The 17,817-nt window shown below is 35.7% G+C and overlaps 1 protein-coding gene across 30 annotated transcripts in view; it reads left to right on the top strand.

Moving 5' to 3' along the window:
- TENM3 (teneurin transmembrane protein 3) overlaps positions 1-17,817 on the top strand; it is a 1,310,258-nt gene that overhangs the window by 311,900 nt on the left and 980,541 nt on the right. For 29 of the 30 annotated variants that reach the window (XM_069013799.1, XM_069013797.1, XM_069013796.1 and 26 more), the window contains one exon: positions 6,738-6,804. The exons of the other annotated variant lie outside the window; for it this stretch is intronic. The gene's annotated coding sequence lies outside the window, so the exon portion shown is untranslated. The remainder of the gene's footprint in view (positions 1-6,737; positions 6,805-17,817) is intronic. 30 annotated transcript variants of the gene reach the window in all.

Here is a 17,817-nt window from a genome sequence, read left to right on the forward strand (position 1 = left end):
AGTTCCTGAAGAGCTGCAGCCTGTGAGGAGAATTGATGTTGGAGTAGTTCATGGGGGACTGTCTCCCGTGGGAGGAAGCCCACAATGGAGTGAGGCAATAGTGTGAGGAGCCCTCCCCCTGAAGAGGAAGGAGTGAGAGAGACAACATGTGACCTTATCCCATGAGACTTCCATTCTATTTTCTTTCTCCTGTCCATCTGAGGAAGGAAGTGATAGAGCAGCTTTGATGGGCACCTGGCATCCAGCCAGTGTCAACCCACCACAGGCACTTTAATGTTTCCTTACTTTAGGACTGAACAGGTTCTTTTCATTTACAGTCTTTGAAGTCTTGTCCTCTGAAGATTCTTTCTCCTTCTGGGAGTGGAGTACTGATTAAAACGTTAAACCTCAGGAAAACAAGCAATAAACTTCGTTGTTACTGTAGTTGATGCACTCTCAGTAGTGGATGGATACACAGTAGACGTGGTTTGGGGGAGAGTGGGGGAGGGAAAAAGGGAAGGGGGTGCAGTGTGTTGTGATATGATATGTTGATACTATGATACAGGTGGCTTCAAGGTTTTATTTTTACCACATTCTAAAAAAAAAAACAACCAAAGACAAGCAGTAAAATAGAACACCCCAACACAGGGTGATAATATTGATATCACTCAGTGGAAGGTGGTGTGGGTATGTCTGCCACTGCTGGTCTCAGTTCCTGCATCTTGATGATTCTGTGCTGTGCAGCATGATAGGATTATATTGGATAATGATAATACATCTGCCTTAGTGATGTGATGGGTATGCAGTAATATAAGCTTTGTCCCTGAAGTGTAGGATTTGTTAGGTCAGGTATAGTTCCTTACTGAGATTTTTGCGCTAATATATGACTTGGGAGTCAATAACCCTCAGGACTGAACTTCTCTGCAGTTTGCTGTGTTGTATGAGGGATGTGCTTGCTGTTGCCCTTTTCTAGATAATGGTTTGCTTCAAAAATTACGTTTTTCTGTCCAGTTTACTTGGTTTTGTTTGTTCCGTTTTAGTTGTTCCCATTTACCAATGTGTATATTTTCAGAAATACACAAGAAGTGTTTAGCCAGTGATTTCAGATTCTTGCTGTCCCTGTCTTTGAGCTTTTGTGAATGAACTGTTACTGAGGGACTGTATTAAATGAGTAGATGTAAAATATGATTGAAGCACAAGGCTTGTATTGAGTCAGAAATAGAATAAAGTTTTCCTATCAGTCTCCTATCACATAGGAATGTACTGTTGCTGATATAAATGTGATAAATTGCCTATGAATAATAAAAAATTTTCACCTCTTAATGATTCACCATATAAAAACTGATTTTTATAGAACATGTTTGATGACTCTTATGTGCTTTTATTGCTGCTTTTTAGATATAGTTCATCCTTAAATGTTCCTTAAAGTGGTATTTTTTTCTGCTTTTGTTTTTAAGTGTGCTCATACAGTTGTTCGGAAAGGGACCTCCCAAGATTATTAAATATCTCTTCAGACTAAATGTGCATTAATATACCATTGATTAACAACTTTGAATTGATGTGAATGTACTTACGCTTATTCTGTATGATTTTGTGTGTATGTTTTTATAGCCACAGTTTATGCCCGCATGTTCAATAGGTTGCTGGTCAAAAGGTACCAGGCTAGGAAACTCCTGCAGTAAGTTCCTGCCAGTAGCAGACATGAAGAAAGGAACTGATTGTTCTGTGGTTAATTCTTGTCTTTCACAGTGTGTTTCAAGCCTGTCAGTGATGCCATGAAGATTTTTGCCTTTTCTTGTATACCCCTGTTACACCTTTTTACAACTTCTGTATTCCTAGTGCTTTTTGCCTACATTCTTGGACTTGTTTGTTCAGCTAGGAGACTGAACATTTTAGAAGCTTCGTAGCTAGGGATTGGTGTGCCCCAGACCCCAAGGTCCTCTCCAGAACACATTCTGTAAACTAAGATAGAACCATCCAGGGGAAGGCTCCTTGGGGAGGGGGGCTTGTTCAAGCCTCTCATTGGGGAATCTTTGATAGATATGCTAATTAGTAAGACCTATATGGTTATACATGATCTTTTGGGGGGTGCATTTTGCGGGGTGCATTTCGGTGCATTTGACCTGGACGTGTGCACCTAAGGATCCTTAAAATAAATACCAAGGTAAAATCCCTTTTCCCCTTCTAACCGTGTTTGACTCTTGATTTTAAGATCAGGAAAAGGCATCATCAGAACAAAATGCTGTGTGCACTTTGGTATCTCGAGCCCTGTCAGCCCTTTATAATTACCAGTCACTGGCAGACACTTCTTCCTGCTCCAATTCCTCTGATGCTGGCTCTTCCTAGGGCAGGGAGCTGAAATGGAGGGGTTTTGTAGCACTACTACATTTTAAGCTAAAGTGGAAGGTGTACTCGGTAGTTAGGATGTTCCTCAACGTGCTCACTTGCTGTAGTTTGAAGATTTACATCTTCCCTGGATGACAAGTCTTGCTGTTCGTGGGGTTGTTGTGGGATGAGTTTAATTCCAAGCCTGTTAAGATAAAATGAGAATACTTTTTAATTAGATTCCAAATGGCCAACTTAGTTAAAATGCTTATAAAATGTAAAAAATAAAGAGTTTTGGTCCAGTCGGGATGAGGTTATTTTGAAAGTTCCCTCTCTCATCTCCAGGAGTCCACTTTTCCCTTGTCAGCAAGGGACAGTTGGGGTTTCAACCAATTTTCCTCTTCAGTCTGCCCAAATATCATAGATAGGTTCAGTCTTTTCACTTCAACTTCTTTCTTTATGTTGGTTTCTATCCTGGGAATAGTCTGGCCATTTAATTAGAATAAACATTGCTTCAGCCTCTTACAAATGTGTGTATTGTCTATTAGAACAGTGCATCCTCTCCATTTTTCCTGCCAGTAAATAGCTTCATGCTGCATCTGTACCAGCACGTTGCAGGTCTTAGGTTGCACTCTGCATTCCACATTATGTGGTTTCTGAGCAATTTGTGATATAATGGTTCAAAAAGAATAAAATGTAACTCATTACTGACTGGATATGCCCATAATTAATGGCTGATACCTGATCTCTTCTTTCTTCAAAGCAGACAGACCTCCAATAGTCACACAGTTTTCTGTTGCACAGGTTCCATTGTCATTAGTTGTGAAAAACAATTATTTTGGAGGACATGGGTTTTAAAAATGAGAGTAAATTCTTATAGTTCAACCTATAATTTCCCATAGTTTGGTTTGCTTTCTTTAATTGATGAAATGCTATTTTCTGTTATTTTGGAGGAAAGGCACTAATTTTTTTTTTTTTTTTTAGAGTGGTTTGTGTTGTTTTCTTTTTTTTAATTGCAAGTGAGTTGCAGTGATCAAATATACAGATTTGTTGCACTGTAAGATGTGTACAGTTTAGATTTTTACGTAGTATAAAAAAAGAGCACACATTCTTGCTCTGAAGTTAAATATTTGATTTTGCTCTTAAAGGCTATTTTTTGGTTATACTTCTACCTTGACTTCCACCTGCCTAAAAAGAGCAATACCCATCCACATCCGCTTATTTCATTAAAAAAAAAAAAAAAAAAAAAAAACAAAAACTAAAGAAAGGAATAAAACATCTAAGGAACAAAATATGCTGATGACTATCTTTTTTCTTTACACAGAAAGTTCTATATAATTTATGAAAAATAATTCAAAAAATGAAGTAATTAGAGCATTTCTGATTTAAAAGATTTTGATCACATATCCTCAATCTATCAACAAACTTTTTGAAGAGTTTACCATTTTGTTTGATTTTGGTTTTGTTTGTTTTTTTTCTTAAAGGGCAAAGGAAAAATGTAATATTTACAGTCAGTATTGCGGAGAAATAGCAATTACTGCATGGTAAAAAAGAAATTAATTTACAACCATATGATCTACCTATCTTTTAAACATAGCAGCTTAGAAAATTTAGCTTACAATAAGTGATCTAGGGGTCTTTACCCTCCAGTGTATTTGGAAATTATATAAATTATATTCATCATTATATAAGCCCTTAAATGTAATGTAAAAGAAGTTAATTTTTTCTGCAATTCCAAAATCAATGTATAGATCCTGATGTTTACTCCATTCTATTGTAGCTAAGGTTAGTTTGGTCCCTCTGATTGCTTAATGATTAGTTCACTGACCTACATGTATAACTGAATTTGTGCCTCTGGTCAGTAATGTTAAGATTTTCTTTAGAATTAATTTGGACTTCAGTTAATAATGCCCTTAGTAAAGAACATTTTTTTTCTATGAGGGGGAAAACAGGAGTCCAGATACAGTCTCAGAGCAATTGGTGGTGGGTTTTTCTTTTATATGTGTATGTTCAGAGGTACACACAAATGGTCTTTGATAGCCACAGTGAGAAACCCACAACTTCCATGTCTTAATCGAAGGGTTTGGGAGGGGAAAGAAGGCAAACTGGAAATGTGCTAGTACTGTTAATTTTGCAAAATATAAGGAATGATGAATTACAGGTTAAGAGTTGTGGGGTTTGGTGCTTTATTTTCACAGCTCTGCACAGAATTGTCGCTTTTGGGCAGAGTTTTGTTACATAATGACAAAATGGCCCATGTGATTATCTGAACTGCACACCTGGAGTGGCTGCCACATGGAGTCCTAGTATTGAGACTGAATTCAAGCTTACCTTTGAGAAAATCTTGATTAATTGCCATTTATGGGTGATGGTCTTCTAGTCCTTGTGTGTAATTTTGTGTTACCTTAAAAATTGTCTAGTTTTTTTATTAGACTGTGAGGGAAAATACAGTGTGGCACATATTCTATTTCCCTAATCCTAGTGTAACCATTATCCTAATTTTACCATCTATATCATGTAATCGGGCCCTTCTTCCACATGGCGACAGTCACAAGTGTGACATGTATATATAAAGTATTTATTTATTTTATTTAATATTTTAATTAATATTTTTAAAAATGGAAGTAGGAAATGTGAGAAACCAAATAATTCTCTTGTAGGTATTGCTAATATCGTGGAGAGCTAAGCCTATCTTTTCTTAACTCACATACTGAATTAAATCTGATTCTTGACTCACAACAATAGCTAACTCTGTTAAATGAGAGTAATAAAAGCAAGCAAACAGAACCACTAAACTTTGAGACAGAAACTGTTCGTCTTGCATTCTGGCATATCAACATGTTCCAGAACATCTCCTGCTTTAATGACCTAACAACTGGAAACAGTGGTCTTTAAATTGTCCAAGATTTATGATGTGAATTAATACTACTGAGTAATATAGGAAAAAAACAGTGTATGATGTGACTTGATACATACAATGTTTTTCTCAGTCTGTAAAAAAATAAAAGAAAATAGAAAGGTTTTATTTAATTGCTTTATTGCTGAGCAATTTATGATTTTTATTTAATCTTATCATGCAACTTTCCCAACTTTTGCCCAAAGCTCTGCTGCTCTAAATGTGGTTGTTGTCTTTTATCCAAAGATCTCCTGATATAATTTACTTTTTCCCCATTTTGATCTGGAGGCCACATGAAATAAAACCTGCAATTCTATCTTAATTACTTTCTTGATAAACCTGCAAATAAGGTTTCTGTTGCAGGATATCTGTGTCTCACCTTTAGTACTGAATCTCAGCTTTTATGTTATATGAAGTATGTAAAATGCTGGTAGGGTTTAAAACAAAACATAATTCTACTTAAAGAGTTATAGAATTTGTCTCTGGAGAAGGGGGAAATGGAACAGTAGTAGAAACTAAGATGTTTTTATGGATACAAATGCACATTTATTTTAAAAGATCATTATAATCTGGAGTGACAACTTTTTATATTGCTTCTACAATTGCAGGATCTCAATAGCTAAGGGCACATGGACATGTTTTATTCATTCTACTGTAGCATGTAAAGAGTCACATTAAGAATTCGGAGATAACTTCTAATTTAGAAAGCATCTGTGGATTTAACTACTTCCATGAATCCTAAAGACCTGACATTGTCAATATGTAATACAATTGATGTTATTTGTTATTTCATTTACTAGAAATTGATATTTCTATATATGGATGGGAAAATACAAGTAGGATTACCTGCCAGATTGAACAAATCATATGAAAAATGCTTTTCGATTTGGTTTTCTGTTTATTTCTTCCTGCTGTTGCAAACCCCTTTTTTTGGTCAAAATTAGAATATACCAATGTATTTTTATGATATTTAATCACTAGCTGTGGCTGATATATAAGAATGAGCATTGGCAATGTGATCAGATTTACGTTTTTCTCAGAACTGATACGCATGATAAGTCCAGTGGAATAAGGGATAAACTGGAGATACCATTATCTCAGTTTCAATGTATTAAAAAGTCAGCAGAATTATATCTAATGCATGTCTTTAGTATCTGGTACTATTTAATTTGCCAGTTATAAGTGAATGTGTCCACAGTGTAGTAATTTGTGTCTACTGCTGGAGTATTAGAATGTATTAGAGCTTATTTTTCATTCCATTAGGTTTTTGTTTGTGTATGTTCTGAATTTTTTTTCTGTGGTCCCAAGGCAGAATTTGTCAGCTTATTCTGTGACAGTGTCTCTATAAAGACATAAATTCCGCTTGTCCCGCATCTGTGATTCTTAATTCCTCTGGAGAGGGGAGGGGGGAGAGACATAGACCTTACTGTGGGTATATTTCTTATTCATAGCATGAAAATATTCTTATTAGCTTTTGTAATTCAAAGTTTATTCTATATTAAATTAATATATTTATGTTGTTTTGACTTCTTAACAGGCAATAACTTCAAACTAAAGCTTCATGCTTTCGTTGAGAACATAGATTCTACTGCCAGGAAATAACAGTAAGTGCTTACGTGTTATAATTTCTTTTTAATGAAGAAGTTTTCTTTTTAAGTCTTTGATGTTTACTTTAAATATGTTCTGGGAAGCCATTATGACTACCCACTATATAGCCAGTGCTGAAATATGCAAGTAGGTTCTCTCAGTGGATCAGATGGCTCTTGCTCAGAATATTTTTATTTATCTTTCACATGAAGAAAAACCAAATTGGAATAAAGGCCTCTGTTTCAGCTGGCTGTAGTTCCCCGTGTTTTCATTGAGCGGGCATAATTGTGTTTATGAAACAATTTTTTGGAATTATTAAAATTATTAGAAACTGAAGTTGAAGAGTTACTATACCGTTACAGAGAGTTTTATTATATTTTAATGGATAACAGGAGACCAGAAAAGCAGAAAATTAATATGTCAGATGGAGAATGAGTTAGCGTTCTAAAAGACTGAACCAAGGTACAAAAGTAGTTCACGATAGGCTATTTATAAGTTATTGCTTTGGGTTCTTGCAGCCAGGGTTAAAAATAAGTGGCTGTATGCCATCAACAATAATTTTAAAAAAGACTTCATTGTCTTTCATAAAGACACTGCTCTTCTTAACAGCTTTTAACAGTCTCCATGCAAAACAATGCAATGTGAAATTACTATCCACATTAAGGCTTTATGTCCTTTGTAAATGAATTTTGGGCACACACCTGTTGTAAGATTGAATATAAAAATAAATTTATATCAGTTGCTGTGTTTATTACCAAGGGATTGATTTAGGAAGGCTATATCTTTTATTAGCTTCCAGTTTGCCTTCAGTTTTCATTAGAGATTGAATAAGGATTGTTGGAGGGAGACAGGCAGTCTTGCACTCAGCGGCAGAGTGTGATGCTACTAGAGGGCTTTTATGACCTCAGGACATCATAGCTTGGGGCAATGTCTGATCAAGATCAGAAGAGTAAGCCCTGTAGTATTTGGAGGGGTCTGTAACAATCAGTGTCGTTACAAAGCTGCATTAAGAGTAGTTTTGGTTGGTTGTTTTTGAACATAGTATTAAGTCTACCTCTTTTTCCTAAATTCATCTCTGCCTGTGAGTTATCAAAAACAATTATACTAATCTTCCACCTCTACAAGCTGTGGTACAATGAGCTGAGATCTAATTAAATCTTTTAAGACATATACTGAGTATTCTTAAATCAACTTACCTCCAGTGATTTTGGTGTATACACAAGTTGACACAGATTTTGAATCAATCTTTTCACTATTCTTTCAAGTAGAGGGAGATAGTTGGTGATCTTGAAGGGAGAATCAATCAGCTTTAATTTGCAATATGCAGCTCTTAGGCTGGGTAGGATGATGCAGTTTTAGGAAAAGCTTTATAACCTTTCCTTGGTCAATTTCTTTTTATAGGGCTTGTTTATCAAAGCTTTTTATTTACTGCTAGTGGTCTGTTACACTTGAAAGCAGCAGAGTACTTTTGAAGGATTCTGTATAAATATTTACATAAATACAAACTGCATCTCTCCTGATCATCATAAAATTGTTTAAACTTCTTCCTGATGACAGTCTGGTCTCTGTGGGAAAAAATGGATGCTCTGCATCAAATGATGCTATTTTTTGAAATATGCTGAGGGTGCTCAGGTTTGGGGTTTTTGGTTTTATGTTTTTTGGGTTTTTTTTTAGTTTCTGCAGTTGAAATGAGACTGGGGCTGAAGGAACAGCTGAGTGTCTTCCAAAGAAAATTTGGGATTTGATTTTTAGAGAAGTCAGTAGGAAGATTTGGGCTTTCATTTTAAAGCTTTGTGGTAAACTGTTTTGTTTTGTTGTTTGGGTTTTCTTCCTTGATATCTACTTTTATTTTCAACTGGTCAATCTGTTTGTCCCCACATGCTGTGATAATATTGAGCCAACACATATCATTTGCTTCTCAACTAAGCAGTGAAGAAATGTCAAAGGTAGTGTCAGCTAGAAGTAGAGATGATATTTTGTTCCATTAGAGGGGCAAATGAATTTTAAAGGTTCACAGTAGTTGCTTAAGGGACAGTATTTAATCTTGCAAAGAAAGATCTATTTTCTGCTTAATCACTTGCCTTCTATTAATTGGGTAAAAAGGGAGGATTCCATTGCTATTCTGAATATAGTACTGAAATGTTTGTTTTACTACTAGTAAAGAATTAATTTTAAAAAAATCCTGTGATGCATTAATATTTTTGGTGGCTTTTCAGAAATATATTCTAGTATTCAACACATAGTCCAAAATAATAGATAGTGAATAAGTAGTGAAGCTATTCTGTCCACTTCTTTCAACAATTCTGATTATATCTAGAGGCCCATGTGTACTTTATCCTGAAAGCTCAGCTATTCTAATACGTGTTGTTTAAAAAGCCCGTTTGAGAATTGCTCCACTGGTTGGGGTAACTTTTTTTAATATTTTCTCTGTTCAGCTGTATTTCTTGCCTTTGTAGAAATACCCTATGGCTTGAAGGAGATAAAGAACAGCAGGGAGCCCGTTATCTGGACCTCTCTATAGATGACTGTTCTTGTGCACACTCATTGTTTCACTGGAGAAGGCTTATTACTAGATGGGATATTGCATTTTCAGTATATTACACAAGACTGTAAATAGTTGGTTTTGATTGAATTAGTAGCCCTGTTTTTAAATATGAAGGGAAAGCAATAAACTATACTGTAATCTAAGTCTCTAAAAATCAGTGTGTTTAGATGTCTTCTTGGAAGTTTGATCAGTAAAAGACCTAAAAAAAAAAAAAAAGATTTAATTAGAAGAATAATCTATTCCCTGGAAAGCGAAGCATTAAAGTTCAGAATTTGGATAAAAACATAATTGAAAAGGATACAATTTATCATTATTACAATATGTTAGTAAAAATATTTAAATAAGCTTTTTTATTTCATCTTCAATCTTCTGTGTTTTGAAGTTATGTCCATTATGATAATTCTAATAGTATGTATTCCCTCCTTCCTCCTTTTCTCCCTCCTTCCTCCTTTTCTCCCTCCTTCCTCCTTTTCTCCCTCCTTCCTCCTTTTCTCCCTCCTTCCTCCTTTTCTCCCTCCTTCCTCCTTTTCTCCCTCCTTCCTCCTTTTCTCCCTCCTTCCTCCTTTTCTCCCTCCTTCCTCCTTTTCTCCCTCCTTCCTCCTTTTCTCCCTCCTTCCTCCTTTTCTCCCTCCTTCCTCCTTTTCTCCCTCCTTCCTCCTTTTCTCCCTCCTTCCTCCTTTTCTCCCTCCTTCCTCCTTTTCTCCCTCCTTCCTCCTTTTCTCCCTCCTTCCTCCTTTTCTCCCTCCTTCCTCCTTTTCTCCCTCCTTCCTCCTTTTCTCCCTCCTTCCTCCATATTTATCCACTTCTCAGTTCTGTTTGTGAAGGTTTGGTTTTTTTCTTTGGTTTGCTTATCCTGAGTTAGAGGGTGGGAAAATAACTTTTGTGGGATTCTTGTTTTGTTTTAAAGTACTGATTTGGTTACCAATAAGAAATTACAAAGATTATTTCAAGCATGAAGAGCTGCTAATATGAAAGTCATGGTGTTGATATGAATGTGCTTCTTTTCATCTGTAAAACATTAGGAAACTAAATAATCCATTAGATGTTTTCAGATTGCTTTTTTCCTCTGTCTTCCAGAGTAACCCATGTATTGTGCTTGTACAGTTCAAAAGCCTGTTGACACAGGTAAACCCAGAGTGCAGAAACCTGAGTCCTTAATTAGAATGCTGCTATATTTAAATAAAAACTCCCTAAATTACAGTAAATTAAGTAATCTTTGAGACCACTTTTTGTTTTACTTTCAGATATAAAGTAATTGGTGTACTCTAATTCATATAGATGAGACTTTTGTAAAGCAGTAACTGAAAAAGAGTGTCATGCTACTCAACCAGATGAGCTTTGAGATAAGTGCATGATGCTTGTGGATTTGGTGAGTTTAGCCTTTTTTGCATAAAGAAGCATTGTTAGCACATAATCAAAATGATGACTGTCTGGGAAACGTGTTTTCAAGGGTTACTTTCACAAATGAGTCATAAGTAAAAGCTCTTCAGCTAGCACAGAACACATTAAGCTGGAAGAACAAACAAAAAGCTTGTTGGTAGATCAAAGAAAATGCAAGCATAAAAGATACTCTTAGAAGATCAGTTGGTCTAAATATAAGAATTGTAGTAATATCTTTCTGTCTTACTCTCCTCTGGTTTATCACTTTCATGTATAACTTGATTATTTCAGCTGCTGGCATTGTTTCCTTTAAAAAGCTGCTCATTGCTGCAACTTTAGTGGGATAGAGAGTAAAGCGTTAGCAGTCTTAGGAGAATTGAGTTCATGTTCCAATGGGAATAAAATTTTTAGCCAATTCTCTTGTACTTTGTTCAGCTAACTCTAGAAAAGTAAATCAAACACTGAGGGCTGCATCTGGCATGTATAAAACACACTTGTGTGTACCTATCTATCTATTGAGAGATAAATATGGCATGTGATAGCTGTTGAAAGTAAGATAATATCTTCCTGTCTACTGACAGTGTATTTTTACAGATCATTCATAACATGAATTCTTGTATGATTGCTAAGTTAAAATATTTCAGGTGTAGGTGCTCCTAGATTACATAGTGATCATCTATGGCCTGAAGACTGAATCAGATTTCTTTGCCATTTTTTCTCTCTGACTTTTTTCTTCTTTGCTTTAGAACTGAACTTCTTTCAAGTAGGCAGGGAGTGAATGAGATGAATTGACCTGGTAGCTCATTCTTCTGTAAGCCTTTTTCACTTTCATTTGACTGGAAGTAGGTCCACTCCACAAGCAAAATAGTCCACCATGTAAGCACTTCTGTATCTTTTGGTATTCTACTGAGACACGTGTTTAACTTGCGATGTAATTGTTTTCTGCATGTGACTTGGGCTGGGTTACAGCCCCTTAGTTAGGGACAAATGCCCTGTGTAGGAAGACTATTTACCCTGTAAGTAAACAAATAAGCTTTGGTTATTGCAACTCCCCTTCTGGTCACATAAGAGATGAAAATTCAGGCTTGAAGTTTAAATGTGCCTCTGAGGGTCTCTGTGTCTAGGTCTTGGCTAAAGCTGAGCAGTCAGTCACTCTACTAACTAATTAAGGAAAATGTTATGCTCTGTCACAGGGAAATCTGTGTCAAATAGAGTGAAGTGAAATATAATAATTTGGCTTTTTATCTTCAAATAAGATGGAATTAAGCTACTAAAGAGCTTATATATAGCAATAAAAGAAATCTTGATCAGTGACTTAGGATTGTATTAGAGATATAGCAGGAGTAAAATGCACTGGTCACTAAATAAGGTATGTAAATAATAATGAAGTCATATTTTGAATGTTCTTACTCATAACTTTATACATAAAAGCAATTTGCTAGTACAAATGAACTCATTCTGGTTTTGCATAAAATATCTTCCCCTTGCCACAGAAAGGAAGACTAAAATATATAAATCATGGGAAATTTTCAGAAGACATTGTTTTGGGAAGGGCTACATCTTGTACTGCTGGCTGCAAAATTGAATGGGACACAAATGTGTTGCATTCATAATATTAGCTATAAAGTTTGAAATTAATATCAGTTTCTGCTTCCATTACCATGTGCTGATTAGCATAAAAGAAACTTTGCCCTAAGAGCTGTGAGGTAATTAACATGACATTCAAACCCAAAAAACATTTCCAAATCAGAAAAGGCTCTAAATGAAAATGACTGTTGGGAAAGCACTGAGGCAAGAATGATATATATTTTCTGATATGTACTTCCCAGACATCTACTTTAGGCCAAATTGCAGGGAGAGGGAGAAGATAATTTGCTGGGCAAGACAGACCTCTGATTCACTGCACATAACTATTACTACAGGAAAAAAAATTAAAAAACATTATTTCAGATTGCTGTAGTAAAAATGCATATAAAATACTGCAAGCCCATTGTTACAGAGTGACAATTTTGGGAATCATGCTGCAGTGTGTTAGTTGTTATTTCTAATCCTCAGCCATTAGCTTAAATATTGAGTTAGATTATGAGATTTTGATCTCTTCAAATCATCTGGCAGTGCTTTCCCTAAAGCATCCCAATAGTTGTATGGAAAACAGCCTACAATTTTTCAACCTTTTTCAGAGTGGGGAATATTTTTGTGACCTCAATCTGGTGAAGTGTACTTTACCTTTTAGCATGCATCAAATGGATGGAGAAAAGTATGAAGTCAGGGGATCAGAAAAGGTAGTTGGCCTGATGTTGTGTAGTACAAAGCGTGAGATGCAAAGTACAAAGCAGCGTCATTGCCTGCACTTGGTCTGCACCGAGGTCCTTAACTTCACTAGGAAGCACAAGCAGTCACTAGCTACTGATTGATTGACTTATTGATTTGAAAAACTAGCCCAATGGCTAGACTTTTTAGAAACTATTTGTAAGTATCTCTGGTGTTAGTAACAGGAGGCACTGCTTATGAAGCCTTCAGGTGTGGGGGACTTCCTGGTTCACAGTATGTAGTTTTAAAGGTACCCTCAGCAAATATCCAACATTCAGTTCCAATGATTAGCATTAAATATAGCATATTTCGAAATAAATCAGTATAATGCTGCATCAGCATTTCAAAGTGTCCTCATGATTACTAATGCCACAGAGGGGAGAATAAAGTTTGGAGAAGGTAATTAGAATGACCTTGCATTACTGAGCTGGTGAATGGTACTGGATTTTGTCCACAAGTAATGGAGTTTTTCATAAGATGCTGCTTATCAACAGCTTGTGCATGCAGATATCAATGAAAGTTAATGTGAATACCTACACATGAATGCAAAATGCAAACCGAGTACACCTTACATTTTCCAAAAGCATTACAATTTTACCTGGGCTAATTTAAGAATGTTTTTTCTTATTAACTTAAAGTTTTTTGCAAACTAAAAATTATTTCTAGAACATTCCTTAATTACTGACATGTTTTTATATTGGCAGTGGCTTGCATCAGGCAGTGTGCCTTCTCTAACAGTTAATGCAGTGTTTGGGGCTACACTGCAGCAGTATGTGTTTAGTTTAATACTGGTTTATAATTTACCTGAAAATTTCTTCAGAGGCTACACTAGATACTAGATTGTCTTTAAAATACTTTATTAGCACACATAACCTCCAAATGCTTGTTTATTTCTTTGCAATTTGGTTTTAGAGCGAAGAGTTTTGTCTTAAGACAAATATGTGAAAAGTAGAAGAGAGAATGCTGACAGTCTTCTGAAACAGATGCAGAGGAACAGCAGTTTTCACTGAGCATCAAACTGTGTTTTCTTTACCCACTATTTCCGCCACTGACCCTTACTGTAATTATGGCAAACAAGGCTGAACTCATATAAGATGGTGTACTTAGAATAAGCTGATTTGTCTTCTAGCAGCCTTGGAACACACATCTTTAACTTTTGCAGCTACATAATTACTGCATCAACTGTGGAAGTGAGAGATCAGCAATGCAATGCCTATTATATGCTTTTATGGTACAGTTTATATTCCCAAGGTTTCAGTATTTTGTATGTTAACTAATAAGCTCTTTCTGAGGTGATAGAGATCCGTGTATACCAAATAACTTAAAAATAGTGGAACCAGTGGAAAAACTAACAAAACTCCCAAAGCAAAACAAGAGGAGTTATCAAAAACATAAAGCTACCTCAGCTTCAGGGAGGGAAAATCTAATTGTCAAGCAGAGGGGAAAAGGTCTCAGGAGACAAATATGTTGCTAAAGGTAGGATTTTCACCCCAGTATATGGAATTCTATGGTGTATTAATGTGAAAAGCTGATAATTGAGTCACTGTTAACTGTTTCCCTGCTTATCAAATCATTAAACTTGAAAGAATCCTTTACAAAGGATTTCTTGCTGTCTGAGGATGACAATCTGCATTACACATTGATGTAATGTCCAAGTTTAACCAAGCTCCACTGATGCAATTAGAAACCAAAAATATACTTTAGCCCCTTTGCATAACAAGCTAAGCTAAAGAAGAAGCCTACTGAAATATGAGGTCCCTGTCACAGAGTGATTTTATCCTGTGCTCATATAGTTTGCAGGGAAGGGTAAACATTTAAAAAAAGCTAGATTTTCTTAAGCAAATATTGAGAAAATGTCTCATTTTGACAGTCTTCTGATTTTATGCTGAATGAAATGTTAACTTGAAATTTATCATCCAGTTTAAGTGATTTAAAGGCTTACTGGAAAAAAAAATCCCAAACAAACATACCCCTCATACTGTAGAACTAAATGAGTCACTTTCAGATAAAGTGAAAAGTAAGATGTGGGTATTTGAGTTCTTACAAGTTCCACTACACATCCACTGGAGTTATCTTTGTTTCATCTATCTTACTGGTCAATGGGTGTGCTGAACAGGAAAATTTATCATTTGTACATCTCTAATCTAAAATTTATTTATAAGGAGGGTGATGTTTACAGTACAGAAAATGAAGGCCTTTTTTCAAAGTTGTCAAGAAAATATTGTGAATGTGGTTTTGACACTTTAAGTGGGCATGTCTAGGCTTTCAAGTGGTGTAGAGAGCAATCTGTTTCTTGGTCCTTATGGTAAACAAGGTGGCATTATGGTTTGGCAGGGCAGTGCCTTTATACAGATCAAGATCATCTCAAGATGATAATAGTAGCATCTGAGGGGGAGCCACTCCTGTTAGCAGCTCTCATCTCTTAACAGTGAATTGTCATCATTTTCATATTTATTCTTTAATGTAATGTAGTCCAGTACTAGTTATAGCCCCAGCTTACATGATCAGGGAGGCTCAACCAGCAAAATTGTGCTTAAATGGCTTCAACTGTGACTGGAACCCCAGCTGAAATGTTCCTGGGTCTGTCTCCCTGCTTCCAGATTTGTTGTACTGTGCACTACAAAACCACTAGACTCAGATTATATAAAGTCTGGTGGATAAATTCAGAGATTTGTGATGAAAGAAATGTCTGCATTTAAATATGCTTGATTTAATTAGTTAGGTTTCTGTAGAAGACATGCACAAAGGGGATAGTTCCCCAAAACAATTAATTTATTTTTTCTTCCATGTATATAGACCTCTAGTTTACTCAAAACTGATAAACTACAAAAGTTATTATTTCTATTGTTTATATGTAGCTTTTCCTTAAAGTCGAGTTGGAAGCAAAATAATGACTGAAACTTGAATTGAGTTTCTTTAAAATAATTTCAAATATCCAGGCTGCCTGGGATTCTAGTACCTGAAAGAAACTATAATAGGATATATGGGTATTATTCAGTGGGAGGCAAGTTGCAAAATCAGATACTGTAACAAAAGAGAGAAATGTTTTAACTTTTTATACTGTAAGGCAAGTATTACAAAGATTATTCGTAGAGATGCAATATAAATTTCTTCCAGATGTTTTGTAATTCAAATATTTTTTTAAATTATGTTTTGTTCTAGATTACTAATCTGTTTGAATTAGAGCCTTCCCTCTAAAATCAGGAAAACACTTTTCTTGATATTTGAGTTTGAGAAGTCATCTGTATTCTGTGCTTGTGCACTCCCATGTTCATGTTTATTACACAAGATTAAATAAGTGCATCCTTTCATAATATTGTTTGACACATTCAAGGATTTTCAACAATCATTTCACTCCACTATACTTTGAAGCATGTCTTGAAATGTAGCGTATTCAAACAGGCATGAGAAGAAATGTTTTCCTGAACAATTCAAAACTACATTTAGATGAGAAAACTAAGTGGTATGGTCTAGTGCAGTGTTGCTTCTCTTGGGAGTAGAGTTTTCTATATCAGTTGAAGCATTCTGGGAATCTAAGGTTAACTATATACAGCAGTAGAAATGATTCAAGGAGCAATGAGGCACATGTTCATAAATAATTGCTGTCACAGTTTTAAATTATTTCACAAAAATTCCCCAAGGAGTTGTATTGCTCTTCATAGTTCTACTGTTGAAATGATCCTTTCTATGGAAAGATTTATAAGCATAGATAAATTATACTTCTCCTTTTTACTTCTGGCTTGTTTCAGATGCAAGATTGCAACTTTTTTGTGTCGTCTCAAAAGATTCCAAGCTTGCATGACAAAAAAAAAAAGTATTAAAATTTATTGTTTTCTGTAGTATCTTAGTTTTCTCTTTCTTGTATTCATTCTCTCTTCTTTTTTATGTGCAGTAAAGTGTGGAAAAATGTGATCTATAGGTGGATGAGGAGGGGAAGTGCTAATTCTAGGATCCTGCAACTTTTCTCTGAAGGCTGTAAGGGATACAGAAGGAACTGGCAAAAAAACCTCCCCATGGATTGAAAAAGCATTATGTCAGAGCAATATCACAGAAGAACCTATGTAAAGAAGCTATGTAAAGAATCATAGCTCTTCTAGCAGAGACTGGCTTTCTCTTCCAACAAATCAATTATCTTCTCTGGCCACAGCTGTCTCATGGCTAGAGGTGGCTATGGCAGTGTTGCAACCTGGTCAGTTTGAAAAGAAGAAAAAACAGTGATAGAGTTTCATTTGGTTTCTCTCACTTTGTAGCAGCGTTACCTCTGATCTTCCATCCATCACAGCTGGGAAGTCACTGAAGTCTTTGGTTGCTCCAGTTCACTTTTTTAGTCCCCCCTGAGGGGACTTCAGACTACACTACTACAGATTGCTACTTGGGGTATATTACCCCAAGACTTACGGTGGATATTCTAACCCAACCCCGAGGTTTCCTCTTCCATGTAAATCTTTCAGCTATGCAGCAGCCCTGTTGCTTGAGAACCTCTGGGGTTTACAGAAGGGTAGTCTTCCCTGTTACAGCAATTGCACAGAAAAAACACAGGATATGAAAAAAATTCAGTATTTCATATCCAGTCATTAAGATTTTCAGAGGTTCTCTCCTCTGACACCAAAGCAGATATAGAAATCAATTATTACACAAGCTAGAATAGTTTTTGGAAATATATAAAAAGCTTGCAGGGCTGTATTATAGCTTAGAATTTGTGATGCTTTGGAAGCCAAGGTAAATTTGGGATTTCTGTTCATTGAAAGGCTCTCCTTATGTGATTCACTGAATACATGGTACAGATTTTCAGATT

This window comes from Aphelocoma coerulescens, chromosome 4 (assembly GCF_041296385.1).
Source record: "Aphelocoma coerulescens isolate FSJ_1873_10779 chromosome 4, UR_Acoe_1.0, whole genome shotgun sequence".
Classification (NCBI taxonomy): domain Eukaryota; kingdom Metazoa; phylum Chordata; class Aves; order Passeriformes; family Corvidae; genus Aphelocoma; species Aphelocoma coerulescens.